The 11,368-nt window shown below is 39.3% G+C and overlaps 1 pseudogene; it reads right to left on the reverse strand.

Moving 5' to 3' along the window:
* Window positions 1–714: 714 nt before the first annotated feature.
* LOC137959569 (glyoxylate/succinic semialdehyde reductase 1-like) lies at window positions 715–2,714 on the reverse strand (annotated as a pseudogene).
* Window positions 2,715–11,368: the final 8,654 nt, after the last annotated feature.

An 11,368-nucleotide genomic window follows, 5' to 3' on the forward strand; every position in this document is an offset into this window, starting at 1 on the left:
GATGTTTTCTCACCCCCAGCTTGAGGTGGAGTGTAACAAGGTGGGACCAAACCCACCATGACCACACGAGCTGGCAAGATGAGTCACCATGTGAGGTGTCATGATGAGTCATCACACGAGCCGGAATCCTCATCAAATGAGTTGGAAGATTTGGCAATCTTCCTTGATTAAAGTAATTGATTTATCTTCTCTTGATTGATGGAATTTAGTTAATCATGATTGGTGTAATTAGGGATATTAGGGATCCTAATTGATTGAGGAGTTTCCCTAAATATGTAATGGAAATAGTATAAATAGGAGTCTTGATTGAAGGATTCAATCAAGCTCTCCTCTTCTCAAATTGTGGAAGAATCTCTATCTAGCCTAAAGTCTTTTTCTCTCTTTTCTCTTCTCTCCTCTCTACCCTAGCTCTCTCTCTCTCTCTTTGCTCTTTTTATCTTCTCTATCACTTCTCTTCTCCCTCTCTCACCTTGGTCAAGGTTTCAAGCATGGAGTCCTAAATTCAACAGACTTCCTCATAACTCTCTGGTTCACCTTTATCAGTCAACAAAATATAATTCAGTGCAGGGGAGTGCCTCTGTGGTGGTCCACTAGTTTTGGCAGATCTCCTAAGTTCAGTCACAAGAATATTTTGATTTATTTCTCGAGGTATGTTTTCCTGGTCCTCCTGAGCAATATTCTCCATCTGAATAACCGAAAAATCTCTCAACTGAATCATTCATACTTATTAGCTTCATCACTTGTGCTCTCAGACTCTGTTCTCAACCTGTCTTTATGCAGGGCGTCTTCATTGAAGATCACATCCTTGCTTCTGATAACCTTACGAATTTGGTCATCCTAGAAGTGATAACCAAACTCAGTACCACCATAGCCAATAAAGAAACATATCTTAGATTTAGCATCAAGTTTACTTCTAACAGCAGAATCAATGTGAATATAAGAACCAAAAACTTGTAAAATAGAAAGGTTTACCTCTTTGCCACTCCAAACCTCTTCTAGTATTTTAAAATCCGATGTTGTTGAAGGACCTCTATTGATCAAATAGGCAGCGATGCTAATAGCCTCATACCATAACATATTTGGCAATCCCTCATGTAATATCATGCTCCTAGCACACTCATGCAAAGTCTTGTTCATCCTTTCAGCCACACCATTCTGTTGAGGTTTTACAGGAATGGTGTTATGATCCTAGATCTAACACAACGATTCGTAGGAAAGAAGAAGAGAAAGAAAAAATCAAGCCGAAGGGAAGCTTGAAAACCCTAGGTTCGTTAAGGAGAACACACACCCCTATGCTCGTTGAGGAGAACTCAAAACCCTTGTTTACTCTAAATCAATATTTGCCTTTTTCTCATTACTCTTACCCCTTTAATAAGGTTCACCCTTACAAGGTTCAAGATAAAATATTACAAAAATGCCCCTGAGGCCTATTAATTCTTTTCTTTAACTGAAATAAAATAAAGTAAAGTAAAGAAAACAATTAATTTGACTCTAAATAACTTAGCAATGTTATTGCGTGCATAACATTACACCCCTTGGAGAAAGAGCTTGTCCTCAAGGTAGGGTCTGCTTGCCGAACGTCTCCACTTGGTCCCAAGTAGCATCCGTGGTAGCTGTGTCAGCCCTTTGGACGACAAATCTGGAGCATTCCAATCGAGAAGCAAAAAAAATAAATTATTTATTTATTTTGATAATCCAACACTGCCAACATCACTTACTGTAGCCCACCCCAATACTCTTAAGCAACCAAATAATAAGTTGAACTCTCACCTGCTCCATTCTGGTAACTTCTGCTTCTACATTAACAAACCTTGTGTGAGCTGCCCCAACAACTGCCTCATTGGCAAAATGCAACATATCCCCAGTAAACTCAGTAACCGGATTGAGCTGATTTCTAGTTAAGGCTGGCTGCCCAAGTTCATCTAGTGATCCTTCACTTGTCTGTGCATACATGGCTGCTATGGCTCTACAAAAAAAATACAAAATAATGTAGAGGGCACAATAGTCTTGTTGGCCAATTGGCATTGTGGATGATCTTTTATCATATCAACCAAACTATGTTGGAGGTCTGACTTGGCAGAAGCAATGTTGCTGGAATTGGGCTGAGAAGTTGGTGCAAAGACCACCCAGTGAAGTAGAGAAATTTGTGTTCCATTTTCAGACAAAGCATTCATCATACTGCCCATTATCATGTTGAAAACAAGCTTCATTTTAGCACCATTACCAACCTCCCCAAAATAGAAAGATTTCTTCCCCATGACATCGAAAGCAAGAACTACTTCCTCATACAACGCTTTCTCTCTAGCAACAAGGATGACAAGCTGGCCATCTTCAGAGGGTTTTTTACTACCTGAAATAGGTGCTGGAAGAAAATATCCACCCTTCTTTGTGATTGCCTCACTAATATTTGATGATGTGTCTGCATCAACTATTGACATGTCAATGTAGCCTTTTCCATTGGGTATTTCCTCTAGCACTCCACATTTATAAAAAACAACTGAAAGAGTAGCAGCTGGATCAGATAACACAACTATTGTATACTTGCACTTCTTTATAATTGCAGCAGTGGTCTCTCCTATTGAGGCACCCTATTCAACAAGCTCTTCACAATTGGAGAGAGTCTGGTTCCATATCGTGACCTTAAATCAGTTTTTCAAGAGATTCATAGATATTGCCTTCCCCATGATTCCTACGCCCAGAAATCCGACCGCCATTTCTGCAGTTTCTCTAGCACAGGGTGATCCATGGACACGGGAAAAAACTGCTGCCCCACTACCGATGTCATAGAAGCTAGCTTTTATAGCTGCAACAACAATGGTAACAGCCTGAAGTTTAGAAGAACCTTGCTGGTTCACAGTTTTGATTGGCATAGTTTCAGGAAAAGCAACATAGATGGCTGCCTTCCTGCATTCACTTGCCCTCTGAAAGTCTGGAGCCAAAACAGTCCCTACCCCACTATCTCTATCTTCACTGGGTTTTATGTTAGTTTTAGCAATTATGATTTCAGACCTACACCCGACACTTGTCTGAATCCGTCTGAGCATGCCACCATAGATCTTGCAGGCTACATCACCCCCAGCAATAGGTGGAACTCTTCATAACCCATGTGCTGGAAAACTAGCAGCTTTGTTTAAGGATCCATGACTATCCAAACCCAGAACAAAGGCTGTCAAAGAATAAAAAAATTGGAGCATCTTCTCAATTACTGCCAAGGAGTTATCTAACAATTCACATTTTGCATATAAATTCAGAATGGTAGGTCCTAGATTAACAAGCAGTTCCAACCTGTTATTTGTTATGTAGAATTGAACCTGTTACAATGTGGGGCCCACGATGGTGCTCGAGCTGGTGGGACCCACCATGAGGACATAGGTCATCAAGAAGAATCCTAGAGGACTTGGGACAGCAAGAAGAGTCCTCTCCCAAAGCAAGCTCGAGTAAAGGAATCAAGAAGCACAAGCTGAGTTGATTTAGAAGACTTGAAGATCAAATGGGGCCCACAAGATCTCATGAGCTGGCAAAATTATCAAGGTGCGCTGGAGAATCATGAGGGGCCCACTAGGATAAGGCCACGACCTGGATTATCCCTTATATTCACGTGGATAATAAAGAACTCCTAGTTCTATTCCAATTAGTCTTATAGGAGTTATAGTTTGAATAGACTTACTTATATTGAGACTTACTTATATTTAAGAGTTAGAGTTAGAATGTAATTACGATTGAATGAAAACTTGTATGAGGACTTTACCTCCTCCTCTCCTATAAATAGAGAGGTTGTAATTCGGAATTAATCAAGCAACACATTCAATCCTGAGTTTGTTCTCTCTCTCCCTCTCTTTGCGTGGAGCAGCTCATCCTTTCCCTTTTAATTTTTTCTGCTCTACCCAAGAGCTTTTCTCCCCTTTTCTCTCTTTTCCTTTCTTCTTTATTTTGCTCATGATTATGGAAAAGGGGTCCTAAATTCAACATGGTATCAGAGCAACATATTTAGGATCCCTCGACAAAAGTTTGCTCTAGAAAAGTGATGATCAATACCACTCAACGAAGGCTCTTGTGTGAAGGAAGAACACTTGCCGAGAGATAAGTGTTCAAAATTTTTATTTTATGCTACTGGTTCTCATTTTTTTATGATGATTCGAGGATGAATATGTGAATGCTTTCATGTGATTATATTATGAATATGCATGCCCCTCAATCTAGAAGGAGCTATCAAAACAGTTTTATCGGTTTAGAAATTCTGTTTGTCGAGACCAGTTCATACTCAAATTATTGAATTTTTTTTTGTGGGATAAGATTTCCCTGATATTGAAGATTTATATTGAGCGTCCGACAAAAAATATAATTAACATTGATGCTATATTTACATATACCGAGTTGATTGAAGAAGTGCTACTTGGTGATATTATTTGAAGTTTTTTGAAAAAGAAGAGCCCATCATGGCTGATGAGAATATGAATATCAAAGGTGATATACTGAAGATCACCACCATACCCTTTCATGGGGTATCAAATTTTATGAGTTGGTCCACCTCGGTTAGGAGGTTTCTCATAACCAAAGACCTACTTGGTCACCTCACTACCCGAGGACGACCTATTGATGAAGATGATATTTTTTATACGAAATGGCTGAAGAATGATACTTTGGTAATTGGTTGGCTGATAAATAGCATGTAAGCACATGTCTCTAGTAATATTATTCATCTTGACATTGCTAAACATATTTGGGAGACATGTACTAAACTATATTCAAGCCCTGATACACTGCATAGACCCTATAGTGCTGGCAGAACAGATGATATTAAATGCACTCATTGTAAAATTTGGGGCCACACTATAGACCAGTGTCGTTATAGAGCATGCACTTACTATAGTAGATATGGCCACTATAAATAAATATGTCATAAGGCTAGTGACAAGTCAGAATCAACAAGGGCTAATCAACACCAACTGCACAGAAAATTATTACTGATGAAGAGTATGAATTATTTCAGAAAATAAAGACCATTCTAGGGTCTTCTCCTATCCCCTCTGCCACTACTGCTTTAGGTATACTATCTGCCTCCTCTTCATCATGGATAATTGATTCAGGAGCCTCCGAGCATCTTACAAGTAACAAAACTTTATTACATTCTTTATCTCCAAGTCTTTCACACAAGTTTGTTACCATAGCTGATGGTTCTCAAACCAAAGTCCAAGGAAAAGGTTCCACTTCTGTCACCCCATCACTTTTGCTCAATGATATTCTTTTTTTTCATTCCTTTCCTTTAAACTTGCTCTCTGTGAGTCAGCTTACAAAATATTTTAATTGCTCGGTTACCTTCACACTACATGTGTTTTTTAGGATCTTATAACGAAGTAGGTAATTGGTGGAGGCCATGAACAAGGGGGGTTCTTCTACTTGGACGTGCCAAAGGTCAATATAGTGTCTACTACGGATAATGAAACACGATTATGGCACAATCGATTGGGACATCCTTCCATACAATCTCTTCATCATATGTTTCCATCTCTTAAGATAAGGTCAGAATTCAGTTGTGAGGTATGTCAGTTAAGTAAACATCAAAGGAGTACATACTCTCCTCGTCCAGAAGTCAAAAGTAACATTCCTTTTTAATTGATTCATATTGATGTCTGGGGCTTTTGAGTGTCTCTAATATTTCTCAAGTCAAATATTTTATCACTTTTATTGATGATTTCACTTGCACAACTTGGTTGTTTATTTTAAGGAGCGTTCTGAGATACCATCTATTTTTAAATATTTTTATGCAATGGTACTCACACAATTTGGTCAGAAGATAAAAATCCTCCAGTCTGATAATGCCAAAGAGTATATTTCAAAAGACCTTGACTCCTTTTGTCAAGAGAATGACATTATCCATCAGACATCATGTGTCTACACTCCCCAACATAACGGTGTAGCCGAACGAAAAAATTGTCATATTCTTTTGGTAGCTCGAGGTCTATTATATGCCATGAAAATTTCATATTTTTATTGGCCCTATGCTGTCCTTACAACGTGTTTTCTTATAAATCGTCTACAGTCTACTGTTCTTGGGAATAAATCCCCCTACTTAAACTTTTACCACATGATGATTTGTTTGCATTACCATTGAAAGTCTTCAGTTTTCATTGTTTTGTTCATAATACTTTACCTAGACACAGCAAACTTGACCCTAAATCTATAAAGTGTATCTTTTTGGGATACTTTCGAACACAAAAGGGTGATGTTTGTTATAGTCCTTGTTTGCAACATTAATTTGTGTCCAAGGATGTAAAATTCTTTGAAGACTCATCATATTATTCTAACAACGCTCCACCTGGTATGTCATCAGTACCAAATTCTCCTAGACCTGTTGTGCCTAGTGATACAGAGATTTATCAGCCCCCAGAGACAATGGCCGATACCACACCTGTCGAGTTGTCGGATCCACCAGAGGTAAGTCCTTCCTCACCAGTTGTTTTTGGTCCTCAATTTGATACTCACCCTATTGCTATCAGAAAAGAACCTCGTTCATGCACTCAACCTTCTACTTCTCCTCCTATCTCCAATTTTGTGTCTCATCATCGCCTCTCACCTTTATTTTTTTAGTTTCTTTCTTCTATTTCCTCCATATCTATTCCACAGTCATATCAGGAGGCTCTACAACATCTAGGGTGGAAGGCAGCAATGGATGAAGAAATGAAGGCACTCAATTAGAATCATACATGGTCTCTGGTTCCTCTACCTACAGACAAAAAACCCGTTGGTTGCAAGTGGGTTTATACAATTAAACATAATCCGGATGGGACTATTGCACGACAGAAAGAGCGACTGGTTGCTAAAGGATACACTCAATGCTATGGCATTGATTATGATGAGACATTCTCTCCAATGGAAAAAATGACCTCGGTACGTATATTATTATCCTTGGCAGTTAATTCTTCTTGGCCAATATATCAACTTGATGTCAAAAGCACCTTTCTCAATGGCGATATAAAAGAAGAACTTTATATGCAACAACCACCTGGATATGTGGTTGAGGGGGAGTCCGTATGTCATCTTAAAAAATCTCTATATGGGCTAAAGCAATCCCCACGGGCATGGTTTGAATTTGTTAGTCAAGCCATAATACGGGCAGCTTTTTATAGATGCTCTGCAGACCACTCAGTATTTTTTGAGAACACAGCAAGAGGTAAGGTGATTCTACCTATTTATGTTGATGATATCATTTTAACTAGAAGTGACTCTGAGGGCATTCAAAAAATAAAATAAAAATATGTGCTGAATTCAAAACAAAGGATCTTGGATTACTGAAATACTTTTTGGGTATTGAGGTCTTACAATCTAGACATGGGATTATTCTATCCCAAAGAAAATATGCCCTTGATCTACTCGAAGAAACAGGTATGTTGGGATGCAAAGCGGTAGACACTCCTATGGATGCAAATACAAAGTTATGTGGAGGCACTAGAGAAGACATGGATATTGGAAAATATCAAAGGTTAGTAGTGTTAGTGTATCAATGCCCACCTCTCTCAAGTTACCGTTAATGTAATGTATTCACTGGTCCCCAAGTATGAGGAGTGCCAATGTCGATAGTGAGTAATTAGTTAACGGTTCTAGCTTAGACACTGATGAGGTCAAATTGTGACTGCAATGGTTACTTGTGAAGAAACTGTAAAATGGATAGTAGGGTTCGGGGCGTCAGCCCCGACGGGGGTCTAAAGGGGCTGACCCCATGGTATGCACGTGTCATGATTGCATCACCAAGTGCCAACGTGGAGGACAACAGGATGGCTTGCTCTACAAGCTTCCTAGATGGCTTGCTCTACAAGTTTCCTAGATGGTGTGCTCTACACGCTTCCTAGATGGTGTGCTTTACAAGCTTCCTAGATGGTGTGCTCTACAAGCTTCCTAGATGTCTTGCTCTACAAGCTTCCTAGATGAAAAATACTTATAAATAGAGGTGTTCTTCAGCTGCATTGGTATCCAGAAAATGAGAGATATTCCTTCTTCATTACTCTGTTTTGTTGTTTAGTTTCTTCTTGTAATTTCTGTTCAGTCCAGAAACCATTGAAGCTCTTCTAGAGCGTGTGGTGGGACGAAGTTTCTTATCGTATTTGTAATAGATCAGTGTTGGCTTTCTTCTTGATTGCTGTTTAGATGCTCCTGGGCTGAGCTTACTCTATTTTACATGGTATCAGAGCTCTAGGGGACTCTTGACAACAATCATCTGTCGTAAAGCACAACATCATGACTGATCTTAAGCCTAATAGCTCTTCTGCTAGTTCTGGTTCTGTACCAGCAATACGTATTCATCCCCGAGCTTTCACAGAAGGCAAACTTGATGGCACGAACTATCTCCTGTGGAAGTTCAAAATCACTACGATTCTGGACTCCTATGAACTTCTTGATATAGTTCTGGGAGTTGATGCTGAACCTGTTGCTGTCACCAATGGTTAAAAGATCACTCCTCCTAATCCTCAGCTCGTCAAAGATTGGAGAAGGAAGAATGCTGATGCACATTTTGCAATTGTCACAAGTATTCAAGATTTTGTCCTCACCCTGATTCAACATACTTCGAAGGCGAATGAAGCATGGAACATACTGAAAAATTAGTATGAAATGAGGAACCAGACTCATATCCAAAATTTGGAAAATCAACTTTCTGCTGAAAGATTAAGTGAAGATGAGGCAGCAGAGTCTTTTATTACTAGGATGAAAAACCTACGTGATAAAATGGCTTCTGTTGGTATAGCCAAGTCAATAGAGGAACTTGCTCAAAGATGTTTTCGAGTGCTGCCGCAAAAATTTGACAGCCTCGTGACAACAGTCAATACACAAATTCGTGATCCTCCGTTGATCTTTGAAGATTTATCTGCCTTATTGATGGAGGAGGAGATGAGGCTAAAAGGTAGAGACAATCAGTCTGACTCTGCCTTCATAGCAAAAGCAAAGGTTAGCAATGAAACAAAGAAGAAACCAAAGAGTAAGAAGTTCTTTGGATCATGTTATTACTGTAACAAGAAGGGCCATGCTGTCAAAGATTGTAGAACACGAATCCACGATGACAAGAACGGCACGGTGAAACAAAACTGGAAGAATAGAGAATCTACAAATTCTACAGAAATCGAGCTTCTTCTGTTCACTGTCACAGAGGAATCATGCTCTAGTGCTCATGTACAACAAAAGAGTACATGGGTGTTAGATTCTGGAGCTTCCCGACACATGACCAGAAAGAAAGAATTATATGATTCTTTAAATCCTCTACAACAACCAATGAACGTGGTGGTCGGGAATAATGCGAGATGTCCCGTTGAAGGGATAGGCACCATATCCATTTAGTCTGATGATGGAGAAAGTAAGAAGATAGCGGATGTTCTACTTGTTTCCCAAATCTCAAGAAACCTGTTCTCCGTAGCTGCAATTACAGACAAAGATTTGGAGGTACGGTTCAAGAAGAATGAATCTCTTATTCTTGATAAAAATGAGAACATAGTTGCAAGAGGTATCTGTAGGGATAACCTTTATGAAATCAACTCACTTTCTTCTATTGTTGATGCCAAAAATAGTCAACTTTGGCATGAAAGATTCGAACACATTTCCTTTCATGTGTTGAAGGAAATGCAGAAGAAAAATATGGTGACAGATTTGCATTCAATTGTCGTAATTGAAGAACCTTGTGAAACTTGTATGCTGGGCAAGCAACAAAGAAAGTCATTTCCCAAAGAGAGTCAAAACAAATCAAAGGCTCCTCTAGAGTTGGTACATGCTGATCTCTGTGGGAAAATGACTACGATGGCGTTAGGAGGATCTTTCTACTTTATGCTGTTAGTCGACGATTACAGTAGAAAGATGTGGGTGTACTTCCTTCGGGACAAGGCTGATGCTCTTGCAAAATTCAAGGTGTGGCATAAGCAAGTGACAAATGAGAACGCAACAATTGTGAAGAAGTTTTGTACATATCATAGGGGGAATTCTGTTCTGCTGAATTCTCTAGCTACTGTAATTCAGTTGGCATCAAATGCCAACTTACTGCTCCACATACACCAGAACAAAATGGTGTAGTTGAACGTCGAAATCGAATGTGGTGGAAATGGCTCGGTGCATGATTAAAGGTGCTGGGTTATCAGATATGTTCTGGGGAGAAGCCGTAAATACAGCAGTATATGTCCTAAATCGATGCTCCACAAAAGCATTGAATGAAAAGACTCCAAATGAGGCTTACTCAGGTATGAAACCTTCTGTCTCATTTAAGAAAATTTGGGTGTGAGTGTTTTGTACATATTCCCAAAGAAAAAAGAAAGAAATTAGATGACAAGAGCAAGAAATGTATCTTCTTGGGTTATAGTGAAGAGTCTAAAGCATATAGGCTCTATGATGTAGAGGCCAAGAAGTTAGTCATAAGCTGAGATGTGGTGTTTAATGAGCGACCACTGTCAATGGAGGATAATGATCCTGCCATTTTGTCACCAACTGATGAAGTAACTCACCAAGTGCTTGCTGAACAACCAGTAAGTGATGTAGAAGATGTTTCTGTTAAAAAAGAAACAACAAGCCAACCTAGTGCATCCCCACAGAAGCCACAACCAAAGTGGGTGCACCAGCTCTTTGATGACAGAACTCCAGAAGTTGAAGATAAAAGCCCTTGTCCTGATGGGCTTAGACGATCAAAGAGAATAGAGGAGCAGAACAAAGCAGGACAATAACTTTTGAACATGGCTTTGATGACTCAAATCATCGAGACGGTAAAAGAACCAGTAAGTGTGGAGGAAGCCATGTCAGATCCAAAATGGAGAGCTGCAATGCAAACAGAGTATTATAGTATTATAAAGAATGATACTTGGGAGATTGTTGACAAACCTTCTAACTGAAAGATAATTGGTAGCAAATGGATTTGGAAAACAAAGTACAAGACTGATGGTACTCTTGAAAAATACAAAGCACGCCTTGTTGCTCAGGGATTCTCACAAATTGAAGGTTTTGATGTTGATGAGACCTTCGCTCCAACAGCAAAGATGACAACAATTCGGGTAGTTCTTCCAGCTTCTGCTCATTATGGGTGGACGGTACATCAAATGGATGTAAAATCTGCCTTTCTGAATGGGAAACTTGAGGAAGAAGTCTACGTGGCACAACCACAAGGTTTTGAACTACCAAATGCAGAGGAGAAGGTATGTAAATTAAAAAAGGCCTTGTATGGTCTAAAGCAGGCACCACAAGTCTGGTACAAACGTATCGACTCTTTCTTTTTAGAGCGCGAGTTCTGTAGAAGCAAATATAAAGCAAACTTATATGTTCTTTGTGAACATGAGAAAAGAGTCATTGTAGTACTCTATGTAGATGACTTGGTAATCACTGGTGACCATGAAGATAACATTGTGAAGAC

This window comes from Aristolochia californica, unplaced genomic scaffold (assembly GCF_029961685.1).
Source record: "Aristolochia californica isolate CCGP_79_NKW_82.1479 unplaced genomic scaffold, dmAriCali1.0.hap1 SCAF_3, whole genome shotgun sequence".
Classification (NCBI taxonomy): domain Eukaryota; kingdom Viridiplantae; phylum Streptophyta; class Magnoliopsida; order Piperales; family Aristolochiaceae; genus Aristolochia; species Aristolochia californica.